This window comes from Narcine bancroftii, chromosome 1 (genome assembly GCF_036971445.1).
Source record: "Narcine bancroftii isolate sNarBan1 chromosome 1, sNarBan1.hap1, whole genome shotgun sequence".
NCBI classification, from domain to species: Eukaryota; Metazoa; Chordata; class Chondrichthyes; order Torpediniformes; family Narcinidae; genus Narcine; species Narcine bancroftii.
Genome location: NC_091469.1, coordinates 348,602,012 through 348,628,247, shown reverse-complemented (window position 1 = coordinate 348,628,247; position 26,236 = coordinate 348,602,012). Strand labels below are relative to the sequence as shown.

General features: G+C 39.1%; 1 long non-coding RNA gene across 2 annotated transcripts in view; it reads right to left on the bottom strand.

The window, feature by feature from the left end:
- Positions 1-2,754: 2,754 nt before the first annotated feature.
- Positions 2,755-26,236, bottom strand: part of LOC138749333 (uncharacterized) — a 106,399-nt gene continuing 82,917 nt past the window's right edge. For both annotated transcript variants that reach the window (XR_011348564.1, XR_011348565.1), the window contains 2 exons: positions 3,588-3,714; positions 2,755-2,845 (listed from right to left, as the gene is read on the bottom strand). This is a non-coding gene — a long non-coding RNA (uncharacterized lncRNA). The remainder of the gene's footprint in view (positions 2,846-3,587; positions 3,715-26,236) is intronic.

Below are 26,236 nucleotides of genomic sequence, written 5' to 3'. Positions count from 1 at the left end.
ACCCAATCCCCAAATGTTCTGGGAGTTCAGGAGTCTGATGGCCTGGGTAGGGGGGGGGGGGGGGGGGTGGGTGGGAAACTTATGTCCAATCTGGACGTAAGGGCCTGAGTGCTGCAATACCTCCAACCAGATGGCAGAAGGGAGAACAGTTTACAGTGGAGTCCTTCACAATGTTTATTACCTTTTGCCTGCATTGAATGTTGTAGATGTCCTTCATGGTAGGAAGAGAGGCCCCAGTGATCTTTTCCATTGACTTCGCTATCCTCTGCAGCATCTCGCGGTCCAAGGTGGTGCAGCTTCCAAATCAGGCGGTGATGCAGTTGCACAAGATGCTCTCAATACATCCTCTGTAGAATGTAGAGAGGATGGAGGGTGGGAGATGAACTTTCCTCAGCCTTCACAGGAAGCTGCTGAGCTTCCTTGGCTATGGAGCTGGTGATAAGAGATGAAGTGAAATTCTCTGCCATATGCCAAGGAACTTGATATTCCTGATTACCTCAATGGTGGAGCTGTCAATGGTCAGCAGAACGTGGTCCCTCTGGGTTCTCTTAAAGTCAACAACCATCTCTTTTATTTTTTTTTATATTCAGATACAGGTTGTTGGCTCTATACCAGTCTGTTAGTGACTGCATTTCATCTCTGTATGCTAACTTGTCATTCTTACTGATCAGGCCCACTACAGTTGTATCACCAGCGAATTTGATGCTGTAGTTCAAGCTGTGTTTAGCTGTGCAGTAATGGGTCAGCAGAATAAACAGCGGTGGAGTCAGCACACAGACTTGGGGGCCCCTGTGCTCAGTTTGATGGTCATGGAGATGCTGTTACCAATCTGAACTGAGGTCTCCCAACAGGAAATCAAGAATCTAATTGCAACAGGTGGTGGTTAGACACAGCAGACTCAACTTCCTTATCAGGTACTGTGGTATGATTGTGTTGAATGCTGAGCTGGTCAATAAACAGCATCTGAACATATGAGTCCTTGTTTTCCAGGTGGGCGAGGGCTAGATGGAGGGCAATGGTGATAGCATTATCTATAGAGAACTGCAGGGGTTTCAGTAATGGTAGCAGCAGGAACTTAATATGCCCCATGATGAGCCTCTTGAAGCATTTCATGATGATGTGCATGAGTGTGACCTACTCCTTCTTCCTATAGCATGCTTCCTGCTTCTTCTTGACTTGTTGCCTAACCTGTTCTCTTTTCCTACCATCTTTTCCTTGTTCCAGTGGGAGAAACCTATCTTGAATCCTGCACAAGTGGTCCCTAAACTTCCTCCACATTATTTCTGTGCTTTCACCCTTAAATATCTGTTTTCAGTTTATTCTTGCTAGTTCCTGCCTAATCCCTTCATAATTAGCCATTCCCCATTTAAGCACTTTCCCAGTTTGACTGTTTATATCCATTTCCACAGCTCTGTTGAAGCTAAGTTAGTTGTGGTCACTCTCACCAAAATGCTCCCCCACTGAGAGGTCCATCACCTGACCAGGTTCATTCCCCAGAACCAGATCCAATATGGCCTCACCTCTGGTCAGCCAGTTCACATATGATGTCAACTTTGGAGTTGGACTTCATACTCCAATATTTTGACTCAGAATAATATGCAAGAATTACAAGCTTGAAATACTCTGATTTTTAAAATATTTTAAATCCTTTATTAACCATATTTTTATGTTTTAGAAATATTTTATACATTTTCTGTCATGCTTTTGGCTTATGGAGCATAACACTGTCAGAAGCAGACAATCACAACTCTGAGAGTGAGGATGGATCAAACACATACTTATATGTTGTTGACTGAACATATAGATCTCCACTTTGATAGAGTGGTTTAATTTTTTCTCTTCCTTCTATTCAATTACAAATATACATCTGCTGAAATGAATGAGGAATTATTCATAGTGAGATGTGGAAAGGCAATACTTATCTTCAAATTCCATATGGTTGCAGACAAAAACACAATCAAATCCCAAATGACCTCAAAATGATTTTGCAAAGTAAACAATCAGTTTAGTCAGAATAAAATCAGATATTTTGTTAACAGGTTAGAGGCAATGAATAGTTTTACAACAATGGAATCAAGAAACCTTAAGACTCCTCATTGAGGCTTTTGTGAAATAAAGAAAAGTTAAAAATGGGAAGAGATAGAAACAGGCTGCTCACTCACTTTCACACATTTTACCCTTTCACATAATGTCCTGATTTTCCCTGGTGTATTGAAGTCGCTGAGCTTATCAAACTCTAAAGTTGGTCTTTAGAAATTGGTCTTTAGTTACTAGCACTAAATGTGGTTTTGAGTCTTATTCCCCAAATGTATTTTCCTTTGCACAATTGATTCAAACTCCACAATAGCGTACTTCAAGACGAATACAGCCAACAGTCAATATTTGGGCAATCGTTGTGTTGAAGATCAAAGTGAATTTCTCCCCAACGGAATGGGAAAAAATAATTGATCCAAATTTTCCTCAGAGCTGCTCCCACTAAAGATTAGAAGTGTGGTGAAGATTATATTAACCAATTAAAACTGTCCTAATGGCATTTCTGGCACAATTATGGTAAAGAAATATTGCAACAATTTTATTTCCATTGAATTATTGACTCTTCAATCATTTGATCATCTAAAATTTCCCAATCTCAATTCCCAGAAAATAATAAATTGATTTATCATCTTCTCTCATTATTCTCACGTATATAATTCAATCTATGCACCAATTTTTACTTCAAAATTATGATCTTACTTTGAAAAAGACTCCATTGGCAGTAAAATACTTTCGATCTCCACGGAGACATGTCAAGCACAGCATGAACACGAGTCTTATATTCAGCATTCCAAGTTGTAAATACAACATTCTATTAAGACAGGATGCAATGCCTCAGATTTCAGTTTGTCTGCCAAAGTACATGATGACAAATTTCACAGTGCAGGTAATCCATACATTAATGAGTGTTTGCCTTATCTTGCTTCATGCCAAAGTGTTTTCACATCATCTGCTGAACTGACACAAGTTCTTTCCTGTCTTAAAACTTTTGACTCGATATAGTCATCTTGGACGGATCCATCATGTTTATTTTAGTAAACATGCTGAACATGAAAACAACTTGTCTCAATTTAGATGCAAATTATTGATGGAGCGGGAGCTGTGACAAACTTCAGTGAATGTCACCTTCACACTTAAAAAATGCTAATACCTCAATTTTTCTACATCTCTACAAAAGGAATAATTGTAGTGCATCAGAATATTTGTCTCTCCATCATATATAACTGAAATGTGCTTTTGGTTCTGCCCTTTTTAACAGTTACAATCACTCTAAAATGTACTATTATTAGTTTAACATTGTAATGTTGCTGGATTCTTCCTTGATAGTCAAGGTTTCTTTATTGTCATGAACATAAAGCCACAAAAATTTGTTTACTTGCACATAAAGGCACACAAAGAGGCATAACTAGTGGAGCATCCCCATCAAAATGAAAAACAAAAACAGTCTATGGATCTCACCACTTCCTCCTATCCCATTGGCACCTGTGTTCCTGTAACTTGCTTGGCCTCACGGTATTCCAGCATTGAACCTGAGTTCCAGGCATCCAACTCACCCTCTCCGGCCCCTGGTTCCAAACCCCACAGTCATGGCTTGTGGCTTGATCTGTTTCAGACCTTTCCAGTGTGAGAATAGAGACCAGGACTCTTGTGAAACCTATTGGTGATTTCTGGAAAAAAAACCTATAAAATAGAAACATTCTCTCTTGTAATAAATAAATTATTTTCTGTAATATTTTGTCTCTCGTGAATCATGATTAGAAGTTAATAAGGATTAGGTTATTGCAAAATCACAGTGAATTTCTAATATCAGCAAAATAAATTCATACAATGGATTTCATGACTCATCACCTTGATATAATGGGAAGAAAATGTTGGAGAATCAAAATTGAAGGTCATTACTCCTGAATCATAATGTGCCAAATGCAATTATTTAATTTAATTAACTTTAATTAGTGGACAATTAAGAGCACCACAAGTGTGACATGGGGACTTCACTATATGAGTTTATGATTCTGGAAGAGACCTGGACATGAGAAATCTTGTGAATATTATATTCAAAACTCAATCCACAATGAACCTAATCCTATGCCATGTTTGTTTATTTTTTTACTGTATACTGCCGAAAAGTAAGAATGTGGCTACTGGAATCAATGTGGACATGACAAAATAACCACACAAGCCATTTCTAGAGTGAATTAAATGGATTTACTCTTCATTAAGACAGAATCACACACTTGACACCCGCTGATGTCATTACACACTGATGTCACATGGCTGGTTTGTTGCCTCCTGGGAGCTGTGGTGCACCATACTGCTGCTACACTGACCCTCTCGCCCTACCCTCCAACCCCCCCCCCCCCCCCCAACCGGCAGAACTGTTTGTCTGTCTTTTAGGTTGTCGACCTCTGTGACGGATTGTTGGCTGCTGCAATAATAAATAGCCAAGTATAGAGATAATTCTCGAACTTGACGTACATCTTCCTGGTGCCAAAGGTCGGAATGTTGGAACAGTTAACTGCTCGTAGTTGCAGCTCAGGGATAGGATGGCATGTGTCAGAACCGGTGGGTGGAAGTACACTAACGCCTGATCCCATGTCCACCAGGAACAACTGGTCCTATACATACAATAGGCTTACAGATTTCACGCCAACTGTCACAGCCCTTACTGGAATTGGCCTGGGCATTTCCCATAAGTGGGCAGGGTGGAAGGCACTTGCAGGCATTTATTCCCCAATGCTAGTGGTGATGTTCACAGGCTGCTGTTGGCAGTGATGTCCTAAGAGCACTAGAGTGTGACACGCGGTCAATATTGGAAGAGTTGGTTGTGCAGATTTGTCTTTCCTTGCTGTGCTTTTTAACTAGCCATAGAATGTCTGCCTCCGCTGTTACAGCCCTTGGGTCTTCAAATGAACATTTTGATAACAAGAGCCTAAGATCATCTGGCACTTACTCTAAAAAGCTGCTCGAATAACATATTGGGCCTTTCACCAGCTGCCAGGAACAGCATTTCATCTATTATTTCTGAAGAGGTACGGTCTACCAACCCATCAAGATGTAGTACTTTGGCGGCCTTTTCCCTATGGGACACACCATATACACATAATAAAAGTGCTTTTAAAGTGTCACACTTGCTGGTATGTGGTAGATCCTGCCGACCCTCTTAGCGACAGCCTGGTCTAGGTTACTGACTAGATGATAATAATGAGTGGTGTCCAATTTGACTTTGCAAAGGTGAAATTGTGCTTCAGCCTGTTGGAACCACAGTTCAGGCTCAGCTGTCCAGAAAGGTGGTAGCTTTACAGCAATGACTGCAGAGACCATGTTTGTCTAAAAATACGATTTTGGACTCATCGGGGTCACCAATTGTGGCCACGACAAAATAACTCACACAAAATGTTTCTAGAGTGAATCAGATGGATTTACTCTTCATCACCCGCGCAACCTTTTAAAAGCCAGAATCATATGCTTGACGTGCGCTGACATCACATGGCTGGTTTGATGCCTCCTGGGAGTCGTAGAGCCACCAGAGCGCTGCCATAGTGCCTACATGAACTTTAGGAATGGGGGTAGAGCTTGTGACTTGATTGAAATGCTCCTCAATACTAATGGTCTTTAATTATGAAAAACATGATAGAGGAGTTGGATATCTACTCCTGTCCATTTGTTACAGAAATCATCAGTCATAGTGGAGAATAAAGATATTGCCTGAAGTTTGCTCAGAAAGAAAACAATAGATATTCACCTTTCTAAATGTACATGCCCTGGAAATCTTGAAAAAAATTGCAGGAATATTTATACTTGGATATTAGCATTTCTGCAGCGATAACAAAAAATATACTGCTGCAATGTTGGGGGTACTTCCTACAGAGTAACAATGGGGGATCTCCACAGAGTAGTTACTTTGGAGGAGGTGATTGATATCCAACAGAACAGCAGTGTACCATTTATTATCCTTCCTCAGGTGTAGAAACTGAAGAAAAAAATAATAGCTATACACTTGAAAATCGATCATTTTACAAAAATGTGGGAAGTGCTAGGGAGTAGAATTAATTCAAGGAGCCAGTACTGGAACAACAACTTTTTGTTTTCTTTTTGGAAATTCTAATTCTGTAAAACAGAGAAAAAATTGTTCCACTACATTAGCAATTGTTTTGCATATTAATGTCCCTCTTGTCAATTTCTTCCCCTTACTCTGCTGCATGCATTAATCCCTGCTCAATTATGGGTCTTCACATGTTGTCCATTTCAAGTAGCACAAGTCCATGTGCATTTTACACATCAGGCTAAAGAGCATGCAATTGAGTGACACTATACTAGCCAATATCCAGTCTGTTCTTACTTGAAATCAAGAACATAACAGTAAATGTCAAGAAAGACATCCAAAGTCTGGCATAAGAACAGTTAAAAGTTCACTCGATAAACTAGGGGGAGTAAAATAATTTACATTCACATTAAACACAAATAGCTAGCTTATAGATTAGTGGTTTTCAAACTGCCCCCTACACTCACTTTCCACTTTAAGCAATCCCTATGCCCATAGGTGCTCTGAGATGAGTAAGGGATTGCTTAAGGTGGTATGTGAGTAGAAAGAAAATGTTTGAAAGCCACTGTTTTTATTGTATCTAATTGACTTCATAATTACAAAACAAATGGGCCAATGACAATTTTTCTCAAGAAAAATATATCAGTAACAATTGGGTCTAGAGCAGTGATTCTCAACCTTCCCTTCCCACTCACCTACCACCTTAAGCAATCCCTTACTGATTACAGAGCATTTGTGGCATAGGGATTGCTTAAAGTGGGAAGTGAGATTAGGGGGTGGGGGGCAGTTTGAAAATCACTGTTATAGATAAGAGGAATGCTCCAGATTAAGTGAAAATGCCTTAGAATGGAAATACAGCTAGCCTCTGGTTACGAACAACTCGTACTTATGAACGGGCTGTTCCCCAATTCGTGCATGTGCAAAATGAGCATAATGTTACCTCATGAATGCTAAATATGAACTGTAAGCACCTGTTCTTCCTTACATACAAATTTGGTTTATGGATAGACCCAGGTAACAGAACTCATTTGCAGCCTGGGGACTGCCTATATAACAAAGATCAGATTTAGCTTATCAAAAGCTAGTTTGACTTTAGGTTTATATTTTACCATTTCAAATATAATTCTTAATTATGGTTTCAATTCATATTTAGATAAGCTAACCAATGAAATAGATGAAATTGTCAATGAAACATTATTAATTCAATGGGAATTTTCAAAATCTTTTAACATCACTGAGGAATATCTTTGTGCTTATTTAGAAAAAAAATAAGATGAAAATCATAACCTGATGGATGAGTGAGGTTAATCACTGTGAAGGGAGACATTTCGGACAAGCATTATTAGAAATGCTATTAATGAACATGTAGAACAGTCAGATTTGATGAGGGATTGGCAACATGCTTTCAGGAAGCTGAACAAATCCTATTTGTCACACCTGAGCTAATGCTTTTTTTTTAAGAAATCTCGAGACTAGTGGATCAGAATTTGGTGGTTTGTTATTTAAAATATTGCATTAAGATAAGCAGGGATTTTTTTTTCTCATTGCAAATTAACTTAATATTAAGTTTTAGCATAATAGCTCAATATGGGCTGCAAGAAAATCTGCAACCAAATGTTTGCTTTTCCCATTTCTCAATTCCTGCCCATATTGCTAAAATATATTACTTTATTGAACTTTACGTCTGCTCCTATTGTCTAAAATTTCCTAAGGAGCTTGTCCCTTGTTAAATGCACTTTGTGGTTTTATATATGTGCATTGAATTGTGCTGCTATGTCCATTGAATTCAATGGAAACCAAATACAGAACCATAATTCATGCACACATTAAGCTATCTTGACCTATGACCATATATTTCAGTAGAGGAAAAAAAAATCAAAAAGACATTATTTAACAGTTCAATTATTATATGTATTTTGTGAATTTAGATACTTCAAGGATTAATATTTTGAACTTTTATTATTTAGCTTTAAAATTTTTTGAATATTCCACTCAAGGAACTTCCAAAGTAATGCTGAAGTGCCATTTAGCCTTGAATAAAATATCAAAATGAAATTAAGTGTAACATGGTTACAAAAGAATAGTCATTTACAAGAAAATGGCAAATTTTCTGGTGTGTTGCAGAATTTGAACACGTATTAAAATAAAATATACCCTGTCATCAGCAATTGCAAAATGCCGAACCAATTATAAAACTACATTAAAGGGCAGTTGAGAGGTGGATTTTGTTACATTTCTGCCATGTAATGCTGAAAGAAATAAAAAAAATGTAAAGTACCAAATGGAAACTAGTTATTAAATTTATATCTGCGCCTAACATTGTTGAGAAAATTTAGAGTGTGCAGCAATTCATTTGCTGGGTTGATGTAGACCATGTGGAAATGTCAAATAATGCAAGCAATTACTGAGCTTAAAATATTCCATGCTTACAAGCCTTAGATCTCCCTTTGGGATTTTACCAGTACTTGCCAACATTACTTATAACTGCAGTGGCAGATTTACATATATGTAACTGACAAATGTGCCTATGAATCTTGTGTAGCTAAAAGCTAAAATCAAAGGACTTTATGTCCATGTGAGAATTCTTCCAGTAAATATGTTCATTAATTCATATAAACTCTTTGCACTGACAGATACTTGCAATATATGAAATCTTCAACATATATGGTGCACTAATTCCTGATATGCGCTGATAAAGATTCTACTGCATTGCAAACCAAAACTACTGTAATTGCAGTGATGCTGCTGGTGTGGACCCAGAAGAGTGGGGAGAGGAGACACAGTGCTGCTCCACTGGATCCAATTGCCTGGTCTAAATGTTGCTGGCTCTTGAGGGGATTTAAATGACCTGTTGAAGGAGTAAATGGCATTTTTATTTAAAAATTCTCAAACATGGGTTCTGTACCCAAGATTATGGAAACTGCTGGCAGCAGCCTCCAGGGGTTGCAGATTCCAGCGGAACAGTGACCCAGAAACAGAGAGGAACAACCCCTAATGAGAAGAAAAAAATATGGGAGACAACCCTATGGGATGGTGACTAAGGCAGCGAGGGTCTCAGTAGCTGAAAGACCCACACAGGCTGCAGCTTCATGGCGACGGGGGTCAAAGGACCTCATGGGCTGTGGCCTGCTAGAGACTGGCTTGTGGGAACCCGGGACGTGGATTAGAGAGAGTGCTGAGGGCAAGAAAGGTTCCTGAAGGACCTCAGGCATTGAAGGATTCCTCATCCTATTGGAGATTTGGATCTGGAGCTCAGGTTGCAAATGGGTAGAATAAAGTGGCTGCAGAGGATACAGGAACACTGGATGGAAATCCATAGACTTAGTGATTCTGAAGGGACTCTCTTTTGCTTCTCTTTCTCTGATTAAACTGCAAGGGTGACATGGCAATACTAATGGTGACTCTTTGGTTTCCCTTATGGCTGAGTAAAGGAAATTTCTACCATATGAATTTTTTTGTTTTATTACATGATTCTTGAATTTTATTCTCAACATAATATTTTAAGGGAAAACATAAAAATATTGATAATCTTGGTGAGTCAAGTTGTGCCAGGACTGGATTGTGCTGTAAAAAAAATACCGCCGTTGACCTTTGACCACCTTGTATATAAACCAATCATTCCAACACACTTATACTTTAAGTTACGGTACATTAAATTTTCCTTGAACTTTTCCCATCTCTTTATGACCTAATCTGGCTTGTAACTGTCAATGTCCTTATTAAGGCAGCCTGTGGTCATAACACATCCATGTATTTTTAAGCATGAGCTTAATTCTGTGTGGAAGAAAAATACGACGAGGGAACAGGCTATTTGATCCATGCCAACTGCTCTGCTTTGTGCAGCAAGTCGATATTGGCGGATGGAAAAGCTAAATTATTTTTTTCTTGCATTATGATAATTGTGAATATTTATTATGTCTTTTAGATGCATTGTTATTTCTTCATTCAATTTATTTTGTCGCCTTTTTTAATGAAGTGCCTATGCAATGGCAGCACTTAAAATCTTTGATATATATGTACATTGTACAATGTATATGATAATAAACTTGTTATATTTATCATATTTAGTGCAAAAGTCAAGGGGAGCAGAGCTAACCACCATCTGATAGCTCTGGCCCCAGATTTTCTTTTTACAGATATAATATGAAGTAATAACCTTCATTCCTGTCCTATGACTACCAATCACCATTAACCAGAGTTCACATTTTTTTTCTTCTTATGTATCCCTTTTTAATCCCTAGTTTGAATTCAAAAGTCTCACAAATGCATTTCACAAACATTGTCATGGGAGAAAATCATGTCAGGATACCAAAATGTCTGCAAGTGGCCCTCTGAGATAAAGCAAATCCTTGCTAGAGAAACAGAGAGGATTAGTATCGAGATTAGCAGAGTGCTTATTTGTTCAACATCTGTTGTAGAAATATATCAAAACAAAGCACATGTGTAGAGAGGATGCCAGACACCAATGATTGTAAGTATGTTCAATGGAAACAACAGGAGAGGGAAGCAAGTTCTAAAATGAAAACTCGAAGCAAAAGATATTTAAATCTCCATCTTTTTTTGAAAACAATCATTGCTTTTAATATTGACTGCAGTGTTTTAATACCAAGGTCCTATCAAGTTGTGGACTTTAGCTTATTTGGGTGCAAATGTAAAACTGAACATGCCTCAGTGATGGTGCCAAAGTCTTGTTGGACTTTCAATTTAAAAAAACAATAAATGTAGAGTTACGGCATGGAGGCAGGGTGGGAGGCAAACAAAGCACCTGGAGGAAACCCACTCAAACACAGGAGAATATACCAACCCCTCACAGCCAAATGCAAACCCTCACCTGCAAGGGGTCCAATAAGGAAGATGATTTGCTGAACTTTCACCGCATTCTTAAATATAATTTATTTGCTGTATCTCAGAAGATTATTTGATATAGCTTTCTGTTTTACGTGTAACGGCAATGAAGTTTGCATTGGCTTGTAGGTTGATAGCTTTTTCATTTTAGACATTAATCTTCCTTAATAATTGTTTTATATTTCTCCACTTCAGAATGAATCTACTCTCAAAATTACTGTGAAGGTGTTTAAAAAGTGTTGCAAATGTGGTAAGAGGGATAGTACATAGCACTCCATACCCCTCCCATCCATGGACTTGTCCAAATACATCTTAAATATTAAAATTGAGTCTGCATTCACTCCTTTAGCTGGAAGTTCATTACACACTCCCACCACTCTCTATGTTAAGAAATCCACCCCCAATGTTTCCCCTAAATATTTCCCCTTTCACCCTTAATGTTTAGGGTTTGTATCTTATATAAAGGCAGCTTATTTATATTTATTCTGCCTACACTGTACCCTCATAATTTCAAATACATCTATCAAATCTCCCCTCATTCTTCTACGCTCTAGGTAATAAAGTTCTGAGCTATTTAATTTTCCCTTGTAACTCAGTTCCTGAAGTTCAGGCAATATCCTAGTAAATCTTCTCTGCATTCTTTCGATCTTATTGATATATTTTCTGTAGTTAGGTGACCAAAACTGCACACAATACTTCAGATTTGGCCACACTAAAGTCTTATGCAACTTCACTAAAAACACAGTGCTGGAGAAACTCAGCAGGTTAAACAGTTACTTTACATAACAAACATAACCAATGTTTCGGACTTGGTATCAAACTCAACACTGTTTGACCTGCTGAGTTTCTCCAGCATGGTGCTTTTACTTCAACCACGGTGTCTTTCATGTTTTATTTCTTATACAACTTTAACATCCCAACTCCTATACTCAAAACTTTGATTTATGAAGCTCAATATGCAGAAAATTCTCTTTACAACCCAATCTACCTGTGATGTCACTTTTAGAAAATTATGCATCTGCATTCTCAGATCCCTTTCTTCTACCGCAATCCTCAATGCTTTACCATTTACCGTGTTTATCCTTTCTTGATTTGTCCTTCCACAATGCAACACTGTACACTTGTCTGCATTAAATTCTATCTGTTATTTTTCAGCCCATTTTTCCAGCTGGCCAGATCTCTCTGCAAGCTTTCAAAGTCTTCCACACTGTCCAGTACCCCTCCAATCTTTGTTCAGCAAACCTGCTGATCAAAGTTACCAGATTATTGATATAGATGACAAACAGCAATGGTCCCAACACTGATCACTGAGCCACACCACTAATCGCAGGCCTCAGTCTGAGAAGCAATCATATACCCCCACTCTCTGACATCTTGCAAATAGCCAATGTGGAATTCAGTTTACTACCTCATCATAAATATCAAACTTCTGAACTTTCCTCACTAACCTCCCTTGTGGGTCCTTATGAAAGGCCTTACTGAAATTCATGTGACAAAATCCACAGCCTTTCCTTCATCAACTTTCCTCATAACCTCTACGAAAAACTGTATAAAGTTGGTTTAACACAACCTACCATGCACAAACCCATATTGACGATCTCTAATCAGTCCCTGGCTCTCCAAATACTTGTAAATCTGATATCTTAGAACATCTTCCAATGATTTACCTACTACTGATGTTGGGCTCACCAGCCTATAATTTCCAGGGTTATATTTGGAACCCTTAAAAAAAAACAGAACAACATGAGCTACCCTCCAATCTTCTGGCACCACATCCATGACTAAAGACATTTTAAATGTTTCTTCCAAATCCCCTGCAATTTCTACACTAGCCTCCCTCAAGGTCCAAGGTAATATCTTGTTAGGCCCTGTGGATTTATCCACCCTTATTTTTGTTAAGCCAGCAAGCACTTCCTCCTCTTTAATCTGTGTCAATTCCATGACATCACTGCTTGTTTTCCTAACTTCTCTTGACTCTTCCAGTTTCCTGAGTGAATACTGATGCAAAAAAGCATTTAAGATCTCCCCCATCTCTTTTAGCTCCATATAAAGCCAACCACTGATTTTCAAGGAGACCAATTTTGTCCCTTACTATCCTTTTGCTCTGAATATACCTGTAGAAACCCTTAGGATTTTTCTTCACATTGTCTGCCAAAGAAATATCATGTCTTCTTTTAACCTTCTTAATTTATTTCTTGAGTTTTTGTTTTGCATTTAATACTCCTCAAGTACCTCATTGGCTCTGTGTTTTCTTTACCTATATAACTCTCTTCTTCTGAACAGATCCCCAATATCCCATGAAAACCAAGGATCCCAATGCCTGTTAGTTTTGCCTTTAATACTCTGTGTTATATATGGATTGTGGAGCAAAACATGACCTCCCTGCCTGTCTGAAATATTGTGGTTTGCAGGTGGTCATGTGTCCTCCCTGTCTGAAACTTATTTGAAAGCCTCATCACCTGTCAATCAAGTTTGGACTCTGGCCACCCATTAGTGCACTCCTTGACTTTGGATTATTTAAATGACCTGGGGTCATTATTGGCTAGATGCCCAGATCAGAACTGTATAAAACATCAATGCATAGCACATTCTTTCTGCCTTGTGGTTCAAGGCCTGGAAGTCTCTCCATGCCAGGACACTACTGTGGACATTCCTGGAAGTGTCATGAGTAAGGTGTGCACAATATTGTAGCTGAGCTGTAGGACTGCAATAGATCAGTACTTGCAGAGAACTGCACCCCCATTGATACAGGGAATTGAGTGTGTGTGTGAAAGTCCCTGCCTCTATAGGGAGTATCAAGTGTGTGACCATGTAGAATAAAGGGAACCACTGGTATCAGAGTCCAACCTAGGTTCTGATGTAAATGTCCATATTGTTATTTAAGTACCATTTAATATTCTTCTCGTTTGTCTCCTGTATGTTAATAAAAGTTGCTTGTGATTCTAACACTTGTGTACAAATTCGTCTCTCTGTGAAATCATTGAACATGATACTCTTCCCAATGCAATAATTGGTCCTGCGAGCAAGGTTCCAAGTGTTTCTGCTGTGCACACCTGGAGTACTAACCATGTGAGAAATGTGTGTGTGTGTGGGTGTCCTATCTAGTGCATGTGTGATTGTGTACCTGCCTACCAATGGGGGCAGCAGGAGGAAACCCACAGAAAGTAAAGGAAACCTGGGGTCGGAATACAACATTCCTGGGTGGATTGATGACCATTAGGTGTTCAGCCTTTCAGCATCATGGCTGGCAAGCCAGGCTATGCCAATCAAATTTGTTTACAGCCTGGATCTCCACAGAGAGAAGATAGAGCACATTGTGCTCTCCTAGCTGGAGGAACCGTGGTGCCCGAAGGCTAGAGGGAGTTATGGGGGAGCCCTATGGTCACTGATATCCCTAGTTAGGCACTAGTGGGGGATCAGGGTATTCAGAAAGATGGGGAAATTGAATCCCTGCTACATCACTGTTGTGCACTGCCCAAGTGTGAGCAACCAACTGAGAAATGAAAGCCATAGAGGCAACTTCCAAGCTGATTGAAACACAGCAGCTGAAGTCCACTCGATGGTATGGCTCAGAGCTTGACCCAGGAAGATTCTGAGCCACTGGCCAGCAGGTGGAAGGGAGCGATGAATATGAGTGGATGGATGGAAATGATCATGAGGAAAGTGAGTCCTGTGGCACACTCCTTGCATGCCCAAGCCTTTTCAAGTCAGACTAGTAGCCATGTGGTCCCAGAACTGCCAATGAGGGCATCCCACTGACCCTCCAAAAGGGGAGTTACCCATAAATAGGGGGTCCTTGGATGGGGATGTATGTGGTCACTGTAAGATAATGGATTCCTGGATTACTGTGCCAAGAAGCTATCCGGATGAGAGGACCGATACCACCAGCCACCAGGTTAACTTCTCAATGTGATTGTCTATAAAATGCTCATCAAAACAGACTGCTGTGATCCCATCATTGATTCCAGCCAGGGTCAGCACCAGAACGTGTGTTAGGGAAGGGGGGTATTAGAGATTTTGAGGGGGGCTCTTTCAGCGGGATGTGGGTTGCTGGCCAGGACCAGTCGATGGGGTGAGGGGGGAGAGAGTTGTCAGGGAACTGTCAATGGGGAGTGGGGGTGGTTGCTGGCAAGGTCCTACCTATTGGAAATACCATCCTTCCGTCCGACATGGTGCCCGGGAATGCTCTTTTTATTGCATAATACATCACTAGATGCTACTGATGCTTGACGCACACTAGCGACACACCCGGGACTGAGTAGAGAGTCACAAGCATGTGTCAACCTCGACACTACTATCACAGGAGGGAGTTGAATGGGCCTGATGGCCAGGAATGGCCATGACCATGTGGGGGAGGCACAGCACTTCGTTTGAGGGCCATGTCCGCAGATGTCCCCTGTTTGATGCCAAACCTGATTCCAGCCATCAGCCAGTTTTACCTGTAGGAGTTTTCGTCACTTATTATGCATAGAAGTTTCAAGCAGACAAATGACAGCTGTTGCCATGGAAACATCAATATTGGACATTCAACTACCTCTTTTGTTGTGCACATTTTAAGTGCAGCTTTTGTAATGGATCTTTTGCATTTTTCTCTCTCTTTTTAATCACACCACACTCAGAAAATCGAGTTACAGTTCACTATTTCAATGTTACAGTTTCCAAGACATAGATCAGATACTATCAAAGAAACATTGTATACATTTTGTTTCCACTCAACAATGGCAGCATTGCTCCAACCCTCCCATTACCAGAAACAAATACTTCTTGGGGTGGGGGCTTATATTTAAAATTACTAATTGGCTAACTTTCAGTCCTGACTTCTCCAGGCTATCGTTACAGTGATCCATCACAGGCACTTGTGGCACCTGTTTAAAGAGAATTCTAGAAGGAACGACATCCTGGTGTCAGACAACAGGCAAGAAAAGTGGGATGCACCAGGTACATCCTGGCTGTATGCCTGTCAGCCTGCCCCCTACCTCATCACATGATAGTATTGCTATGGGCATCTGGGCTTTACACTTAGAAAGCACCCAAGTGTACAGCCAAAGTGCAGGATGCTTGAGCCAAGAGAGGGCTCTGGAACCTCATAGATGAACCTGCACTGCCTGCTCACAGATGCTGGTGGAAAAGTGCACACATTTGTCAGTTAAGCTGGAGAAACCAGACACGTGAGCCAGTGACTAGATAATTTTCTTTACTTCCCTTCCCCACTGACACTGGGGAGCAGCCCCCACAGCACAAGCTCCATCGGGAATGCAATGACCTTGTTTGGTTGGGGGCACTAATGAGGTGTTGTCATTGAATTGGATTATATGTCTTGTCCAGCATACGGAAGGCACCTGTGTATGTATTGATTAGTATATATTTTTAATTGTCTTTTTGTTTTTTTTTTCATATGTGTGTGTATATATATATATATATATATATTTGACAAACTCCAAGGCATCCCAATCTTATATAGTATGGACTCACACACAGTTAAATTGGTGTTATTAAAACCTCCTTTGCTCCAGACACTGATCTTGTTCAGAGGATTTTACGAGAGAGCGTTCAGTGTGTAAGGTACCTTTTGTAGCTAGTCTATGTTGCAGAAACCGACAGGAAGGCAAAGATTAGTGCTGTCCAGTAGATCATGATTAGAGGACAGATCACCAATGGTGGATTGAAGATAATGACATTTTTGTTAAATAACTTGTTGAGAAATATCTCCCGAGGAATGTAAAAGGCTCAACTTGTCTATGGTCACAGGATGCACCTTTATTGTCAAGATTGAAATTGTGCATTGTTCAGATTAATCAAAGATCTATATTGTAGCTGTTTAATGTAAGGCACAATCTCTCACATGTTTCAGTGAATGAATTGACCATTACTTAGTATCCAAAAGTGGGCATATACAAATGTCTTCTTTGCATTACAGCACAATGATTAAACTTGGGATGACCCTGGTTCTAGAGTGGATCAAACATCAGATGAACATGTTCCTGTTTATCTGTAGATTAGCTCCAAAGCAGCAGGAATTTTATCAGAAGAAATTGAACCATTATGACGAAGAAGAATGAGAACAGTGTGTGCTTATTATTGATAATCAGTATCGACTTTATTTAGGGAAGTCCTGTCTTAAGATATTTTGATGAGGTGGATGAATGTGATTGATAAGAAGTGGATATTTATTTTAATAAAGTATTCAATAATGATCCTTGTGGTCATCTGATCAGATAGATTAAGGTACATGGATACAGAGACTGCAATCAAATTGAATTGGCCAGAGAAGAGTGGAGCGTTTGATTCTAACTGGAGCTGTTGTGCAGAGAATAGTGCTGGGACCTCAGTTGTTTGTCATTTTTTGAATGATTTTGAAGAAAATGTAGGTGGGCTAATTAATAAAATATCAGATGATTCAGAAATTGGCAGAGTTGTAGATCTACAAGGATATATATCAGTTGGAAATATGGGCAGAGAAATGATAAACAGAGTTCAATCCAGACAAGTGTGAGGCAGAAGGAGAAGTTGGACATATTGGTTTGTTTTATCTCAGATAATGAGAGCTGTAGATAGAATAACTGGGCAGTGTATTTGTCCCAGAGTGACATGTACAGGTAATCCCCAACTTGCAACCTATACATACACGACTGAAAATTTGTTAAAAAAATATAAAATTTACATGGTTTATGTTGTATTTGACGAACTATAACAGGGATACAGGCATGTAAGAGCGTATTAGAGTTCAGTTGGCGCATGCATGAGAGTTAAGGGCACAAATTCAATATCATCAGGGCGCTTAACTCTCACGCATATGACAACTGAACTCCAACCAAAGACTCATGCATGTGTACAGGAAGTAAGATGGTCGCGCCCAGCCTACAGACCCTGGGACGTCAAATAACAAGATATGTATGCATATTTTAGCTCTTACATGCCCTGTATCCCTGTTACAATTTGTCAAATGTAACATAAACTGCATAAATGTTATATTTTTTAACACAAATGCACAATTGCAACATACATCCTTTCCAAGATATGACCGATTCTTTGGTCCAAATTATGGTCATAAGTTGGGGAGTACTTGTAGTCCAAGTTCAAGCTTTATTATCATCTGATTGCACAAGTATGACCTGACAAAACAGTATTCTCAAGTCCTCAGTGCAAATCATGCAGGTACACAATCAGACATAAACACCCATGCAGAGAAACAATACAGACACAGGACCAATATACTTATATTAAAATAAATAAATAAATACTGCTTAGAAAATTCGTGAATCTCAGATGGGAAATGTGAAGAGTTTCTTTGGACATTCAGCAATCTTACTGCCAAAGGGAAGAAGCTGAAACTCTGTCTCTGATACTCCTGCATTTCTTTCTCGACAGGAATTCTCAAGGACATTAAGATGAATGGGGTAAAATATAAAGGAAATTTACAATTTTTGCATAGATAGTGGTAGGTGCTGGAAAGTGCCATTGGGGAGGTGGTGGATCCGGATGCGAGAACAATGTTTAAGAGACTTTTGGCAGACATTTGAGCAATCAGTGAATGGAGGGATATTGACTATAGCAGGCTGAAGGGATTAATTTAATTTGGGCATCATGGCTGGCACAGATAACATGAGTTGAAAGGCCTGTGCTGTGATGTAATGATCTATGCAAAAACCTTGGACTAATGATGTAATCTTATTTGTCTCCAGTATGCATTGAAATTGCACCTGCTGTGAACACATCTGTCACTTAATGCTGTATTAAGGCTGCTATTCAGAGACTTTTAGAAACTGTGAAGCAAACTTACCTATACTTAACTTTTGGCAGAGCATATATCACATTGTCATCATGGCAGCCCAGGATGAAGAGCTCAGCAATTTGCCCCCAGAGGCTGAAGTATTGCTATTTTATTGAATGCTTCCTCAAGATGGAAAATCAGTTCAATACACCTTCTGCAGATGGGGAGGGCTCTGTCAGGCTAGATCCAATGTGATTGAGCCCAGCTAGTTAAAAAAAAAAATGTGCTGCTCCTTGCATCTAAATTTCCTCCATTTCCACTCCACTTGTGGAATATATTCATTGCCTAAAGCATTTAATCTATGAACTCTACCATTAAACTGCTTTTTTCCCCCTGTAATTTAGGTGATGTGGTTGACAACTGAACACCCTATAAACTGTGTATTGGTCCATTATTGTGAGCAGGCAGTAGAGACTATGTATTTTGTCAGATAAATAACAAGCAACATTTCTACATTAAGACTATTGCAAAAAGAACCTTCTTGTTGGTCTTTATCAATTATTATCTGTAGACAGATGCTAAGAGGCCTTGATAAGTAGCCTGGAGCAATTTACCTGCTGATTTTTCATTTCCCTTTCTTAAGTGAAGTACTTATCCTTCAGTTTGTATTTCTCTCAGATAAACTGGAAACAATCTGCAGTCCACCACTTTGGGACATTCCTACAATAGCAGCTTAAAGACCATCACTCGTGGACAAAAACAAAAAACGATGATATAACTTTGGTTCTGTAATGGACAACCATTTCTTTCAACTCCCACTTTAGCTGACAGCTTTGTTGTAGCATGAGAGTCTGCATTAGGGATGGACCCTATCATGTGAGCAAAGATTGGCACACACATGAAATCTTGCACTTTTCTTTTAGAAGACTCAACTCCCTTCATGGCCAAGAAAGTTCCATCAGTTGAAATGGTAGAAAACACAGCATGTAACCGGCACACAAAGTCTTACCAACAGCAATCTGAGGATGGCATTTTAAAAAAAAAGAACATTGATCGAAACAATAGACTGGGAAAAGCAACCTGATTTTATTCAAAATACTACATTGAACATTTTACATCGAAGAATGGAATGAACGGAATCTCAGTTTAACATCACATCTGAAAGTCAACATTTCTGACTGTGGAACGTTCTCACAGCACTGCACTGTGTGAACTTGCATGCTGTGCTTGTGTCTTTATAATCAGTCTTCATTGTAAACACCCATTTTTCTAACTCAAAGATCTGAGTGCTTCCAACAGAGCCACAGATGATCCACCCATTGTTCATCTGAATTAAATGTCCTTGATCCATATTAGTAATTTTATTATGTTCTTGGAAGCTTTCTTGAACCATATAGATTCAGGTATTTTTAGAAACAAAATAGAAGTGTGTATTCATAAAATTTAAAAATAAAGAGCAAATTAAAAAATGGAAGAAGATGAAACTGCATTGATGAGCCATTGAAAACATGTAGAATATGAGAGAGGGAGAAAAGGTAATTGAAACTAAAAAATGGAGCAATTACTGGTCGAAAATTAGTAGCATCAGAGAAATTATCCTCAGCCATTTGATTGTTTCCTTTTACCCTTAAGATGAAGGATAATTTTTTTTTAAATTTTCTTCTCTTTCTGCTGTGGGTTTTGAGGTAGGTGATGAGGGACTAAATGTGGGATCAAAGAACTGTGGGACAGGAAGTGTTTGATAAAGGCTTGAATGCTAGTGAATAGCTTGGCTTTGATTCAATGGTCACTTTGTGCTTACTATTCCCTGCATACAAAGCCTTGCTAAATATACCTTGGCCGTGCTTGCCTTTACAAATGGATGCAGATTCTGTCTCTCAGAATCTTCTCCAATTATTTTTCCATGACTGACTATAAGCTCACAAGCCAGTATTTTCCTCGCTAATCCTTGCAATTTTCTGAAATGAATTATTGCAATGAATGTTCATACCCTAAAATTTGTCCCACCTGTTCCTGATGCCTTCCCAATTCTGAAAACATTTTTAGTTGCCAACATGTCTGCCAGGTTGCTTCATTGAGCCCCTCGGTTCTGTCCACCACTGCGGTGAATTGGAATTCACTGGTAGGATGTTGTGCTGATGGCTGGCTCCTCCTCCCAGCTCTGCCCCCATCTGCTCACATATAACCCTGGTTTCCCGCCTAAACACAGGACCCTTCCAAAGACTGCTATGAGACCCTACTCATAGTTATAAGCTAACACGTGTTTTTTCTCCCTCCATTTGTGAGAGCTTTTATTCATGCTACAACCACAATAATGGGAATCTTCCAGTGGCCACCCATTTCAATTCCCACTCCATTCCCTTGCCGACTTATCTGCTCATGGTCTCATGCACTGCGAAACTGAGATCACCCACATATTGGAGGAACAACACTTCATTTTGTGCCTGGGTACACTACAGCCACATGGCATTCATATAAACTTCTCCAGTTTATATTAGATCCCACTATCCCTATGTCTTCTCAACTTTTGTCTCTCTCTTTCTCTTTTCCCTGTCTTCTTTCCCCCAGCTCTGCACTCAAGACCCAACCCTTCCCCTGCCCCTCCACCAATCAATTCTCATCCTTCCTCTCTCCTATCCTCCTATCTATATTCTATTAACACCTTTTGTCTGTTGGACTGCTTTATACTCAGTCCTCGAAAAAGGGCTTAGGTCTGAAATGTTGGTTATATATCTTCACCTCCTGTGGACGCTACAATACCTGCAGAGTTTCTCCAGCACTTCTGTGACTTTACTACAATTAGGAATTAAGTGAAAAGCAAAAGTTTTCAAATGCTGTAATTATAGTAAAGTTACAGAAGTTTACCTAGTTCAGATGAAAAGTCATCAACTGAAGTTTTTTTCTCTCTCCACAGATGCTGTCTGACTTGATGAGATTTTTTATTATTATTTGAGAGCAAATATTTTCTCTAGTGCTTACAACATTCCCTACTATTTTTACTTAACTCCTTTGAAGTTTTATCAAAGATAATGAAAGATATATCCAAACAAATTACAAATTGCTTAAAGATGATCGTTTAATTTTTTTTGTCCATCAATATTCAATGATGCTAGAAAACGTACAGTATGTTTCCACTTTCATCCCTGTATTGACAGAAATGAACTTGAGTTTGAGAGTTAAATGAAGTCCCTTCAAGATTAACCAATGTACCAGCGAGTAAGATAATTAAAGTTAGTGTAAACTTTATCCTGAGTCAAAAATGCTATGTGCTTAAAGGACCAGATTCATAGATTTAAAATTGGGCCAGGGCATCATCTGCCTATCCAAGTGGCTATAAAAATGTCAATGGCATTATTGAACATGCCTATGAATTTAGTCAACTTTTATCCCTAATGAATGTCTCAGACTAAAATAAATAAAGCTGATTATTGTTGCAATTCTATCTGAGGGATCCAGTTGTAACATTTCCTATATTATAATTGCAACTGTCTTCCAAAAATACTTCACTGGCTCCATTAATTTGGAATCTTGTGGCAAAATACTATATGTTTTCCTTGCTTTAAAAGATGTGAAAATAAGTGGCAACTGCATGTAAAATGTAAGTGCATAAAACATTTATTTTGACACATAAACACTTCAGTTTGTCATTTGTATGTTTTTAAAATACAAGCAGATATGGTTACATGCAGTGTAATATGTGATGTGGAAGATGCAGAATCTAATATATTTGCATTAAACATGCATTATTTATGATGTTCTTGAATATGTTTTGTTTTCCTTGACATTTTAAATTACAAGTGAAGTTGAAATTATTTGGTAATATAAACAGAATGGCTAGTTTTCTATTTCCTAAAGCTAATCTTGAAAATAAATAGAATTAAAACTTTTTTAGACTTTTTTGTTATCTCCTTGTTAGTTGCCTGATAGCATGCCCAAGGTATATATACACACACTGTATACACTTCAAGACATATGCATATACACAGAGTTTGGGTACCTGGAAGGTGATGAAGGAGAGATGGAGAAAGCAGATACAGTGTTAAAGTTTTAACAGGCATTTAGGCAGATATGTGAGCAGGGTGGGAATAGTGAGAGAAAGGTGGTGGTGGTGGGAGTATAGACCATGCAGATGGATGGAGTAGTTTAATTTGGCATTCCATTGAAGGCCCTTTTTCAGTGGTATTCTATGAGTAGTCACTGAGTCTGATGTTTGACTTGAGCCACCTCAACATCCTCGAGACATGGATAAAATTTCAGATCAGCAAAGGGCGGTGAACCATGTGTCACCGTGGTTACTTGGCACAAAAGAAGACAGCAAAGTATTGCCTTTGCTGTAGGCTGAAGATCCACCACTTCTGAGTGATGCAAGCTACAGACTATCTCACCATGAAATTAATTTATGAATGTTTCTCCAAGTCTATCAAATGAAGAAGGCTTCTTCATAAGACAGGTTTATAACAAGATAAGCTTATGAGATTAAACCATAATCAAATTATAGTAAAAAAAATGAAGGTTCTAGAAATCTAAAATTAAAATTTAAAAAGTGATGGAACACTGAGAACATGCAGCATTTGTGGAATAATTATCTTTAGCCCCTTTTACACTTGTGTCCCACTAAATCAGCCGTTCAGTGACCCAGGATCGGAATGGCATTTTTGCTGTTCATACTTGACCACTCTTAACTGGACACTGCATGTATTCACACTTGTAAGGAGCCATTCCTGAGGTTAGGCCAGTTCTACCTTCTACCGGTCATGATGCATCGAGTGATGGTGGATCTGCCCTAAATCCTGATCAATGTATTATGATCTTATGTTTGAAAAAAATTAATCACAACATAATTAAGGTTTATGTACAGTATTTCAGTGCCTGTTGTTCTTGAGCCAACTTATGTAAACTGTGGGAACGTGCTAGCAATAAATAACAATAGCAGACAATTTTTACACTGTGAGAAAGTTGTGTACAGTCTATACAGCATGGGAAAGTTGGTAGCACTATCACACACAATTTATAAAGACTGTGGGAAAAAGCGATGGTGGACCTGCTATCCAAAAATTCCATGTGGCAGAGAAAGGTCTGTATGCATTGTTGCATGCATGGAGAATTCATGGACAGGTTTTTCTGCATTCTGGCAAGTCAGGTCTGCTATTGCTTTTCCCCACAGTCTTTATAAATATGTGCGCCATATTGCTACCAACTTTCCCATGCTGTTTAAAAATTGTCCACTATTGCTTTTTATTGCTATTTATTTCATCTCCCTCCCTCTCTCCCTCTCCCTCTCCCTCTCCCCCCCCTCTCTCTCTCTTTCTCTCTCTCTCTCTCTCTCTCTCTCTCTCTCGCTCTCTCTCTCTCTCTTTCTCTCTCTCGCTGCGACTTTCCAGCAGCAAACTTTATATCTTCATTTTAATCTTTTCTTCCTTCACATTCCTGCACTCAGGCAAAATCTTGGGTCATTTCTATCCCAGAATGCAATTGCCGGTTCTACACTTGCTTGATTGCAATGCTAGTGTCTACAGATGCTGAGGATTTTACTCAGGTCGAGGCCGTCAAATAACATCATTTCATGCTGGTGTTGGGAAGATTTTCATTCCACACTAGACCCTTTTTAGGATGAAGGGCTGTTAATTCCTGGGACCACAGGCAAGTGTGAAATGAGCTCTTGCTAATGTTTTAGGTTCAAGACCCTCATCTGCAACAATGAAACATTAACTATGTCTCTTTTTTTTTAACCAGATCTTGCCCAGAGCTCTAAGTGTTTCATTATTTGTGAATCCTTTGGCATTTTAAAATGGTGCAGGTGATGCAGAGAAGTGTGAAGAGACAGCATTTAGAAGAAATAATTAGGAAAAAAAAAAGTAACATGTTTAGGTTTGAAGATTATAAAGGTAATTTCTCCATCTGAAAAATTACCATTGACTTGAGACACATGCCGGTTGTTGACATTTATCCCATCACTGCTGGCTGAACACTGAATCTCACTCCTAACATCCGCACACACAACTACGAGAAAGGAAAAATGTATAAGCCGTCATGTCTATATCACTGTCCATGACCTTAGGTCATCTCAAAACATTGTATGACCAATGAAGTACCGTTGAAGCATATTCACTGTGTTAATATCATTCATTGTACCTTGAACTAGTTACCTCAATCCTGAAACTTTATTAACTAAAGCACTGTACACCAGTAATTTCCTTAAAAATTAGCAATGTCTTTGATGATGTTTTCCTCCTAAATTACCATCACATTTAATTCTGCTCAGCTGTGATCAATGATTTATTTACTCTCCGTTGTCCTTGTCAAACTCATTAATATCCTCTAATGTTTGTCTATCTGGACTGGAGTGAGAGTAATTTTTACAACGAACTATTTTTTTTTGAGTGATTGGATAGAAACTAGCTATTCCACCAAATAGTTCCATATTTGTGTTTCGTTGTTCTTATTTGAGGAGCAGGGGATTGAGATTGGAGCTGCTACAGTGCCAGTGACTAGCATTTGAATCTGGTGCTGTCTGTATGGAATTTGTATGTTCTCCCCATGTCTGCATTGGTTTTCTTTGAGTGCTCTGGCTTACTCCTGCCATTCAGAACACACTGGGTTGTAGGTCAATTGGATGTAGCTGGGTGGCACAGGCTCGAGGGCCGAAAGGGCCGGTAATGACATGTATGTCTAAATTTAAAATGTAAACATTTTTTAGAACATTTATTTTAAAGCAGATATTGGTTCTGATCTACATCTAGGTGTTGGTAGGTGGAACCAACATCAAGCAAGGCTTTCAACAGAGAAACAGAAGAGCATTTGAGGGAAAAGCATAACTGGGAATGAATAAGGGAGTGGAAAGGTCTGAACTAACCCCTTCTCTGCTGTCAGGGTTCTGTGATTCCAGGTTTCAGACAATACTCGTTCTTTATCCAAATTCATCAATGCAACTTCTAATTCTTTCTCCCTGAAATGTGCATCTCACTTCTGAAAATCATTGTGGGCTGGAATCTCAGTTAATTCTTGAGGTTCAGTTCCACAGTTTGGATAAAATAGTTTCTGTTTATTTCCTAATTAAGTAATTTATAGACATTTGTCTTAATTCACCCACGAGTGATAACTTCTTTTCCTGAGTTATGCTCTTTCATGATGTGAAAGGCCATTAGCTGTATTCTTACCTAGGGAAATTAAAGACGGCCAATTCATTCTTAACTATGGGATAATAGCTCAGTTCTAACATCATCCTAAGGTTTGGGCATATTCTTAAAAAAAAGTGAAAAATATTGCAGCAATCGGTAGAAGAAAGCAGGGGAGTGGAAGAGATTGTTTGCTTTTTCTGAGAACCATTGCAGATAAAATTGGTTCCTTTTAATCTGGGTGTTCTGATCCCAAATACTGACTGATCCTTTCAACCCATGGATATTGCTGGCCCCCACAGAGTTCGTCCAGCAGCTCATTGTTTGCTTGATGCTCCAGCACATGGTGAAATATTTCTGATAGCTTTGTGCACTTTGGGAGGTCAAAGAGGAAAGTGTACAATAAACGATCTACAGAAGGATCTTAGTCCATTGCTCATTGAATGTGGTAATGCAAATAGATAGGTTGTTGGCTAATGTCATCCTTGG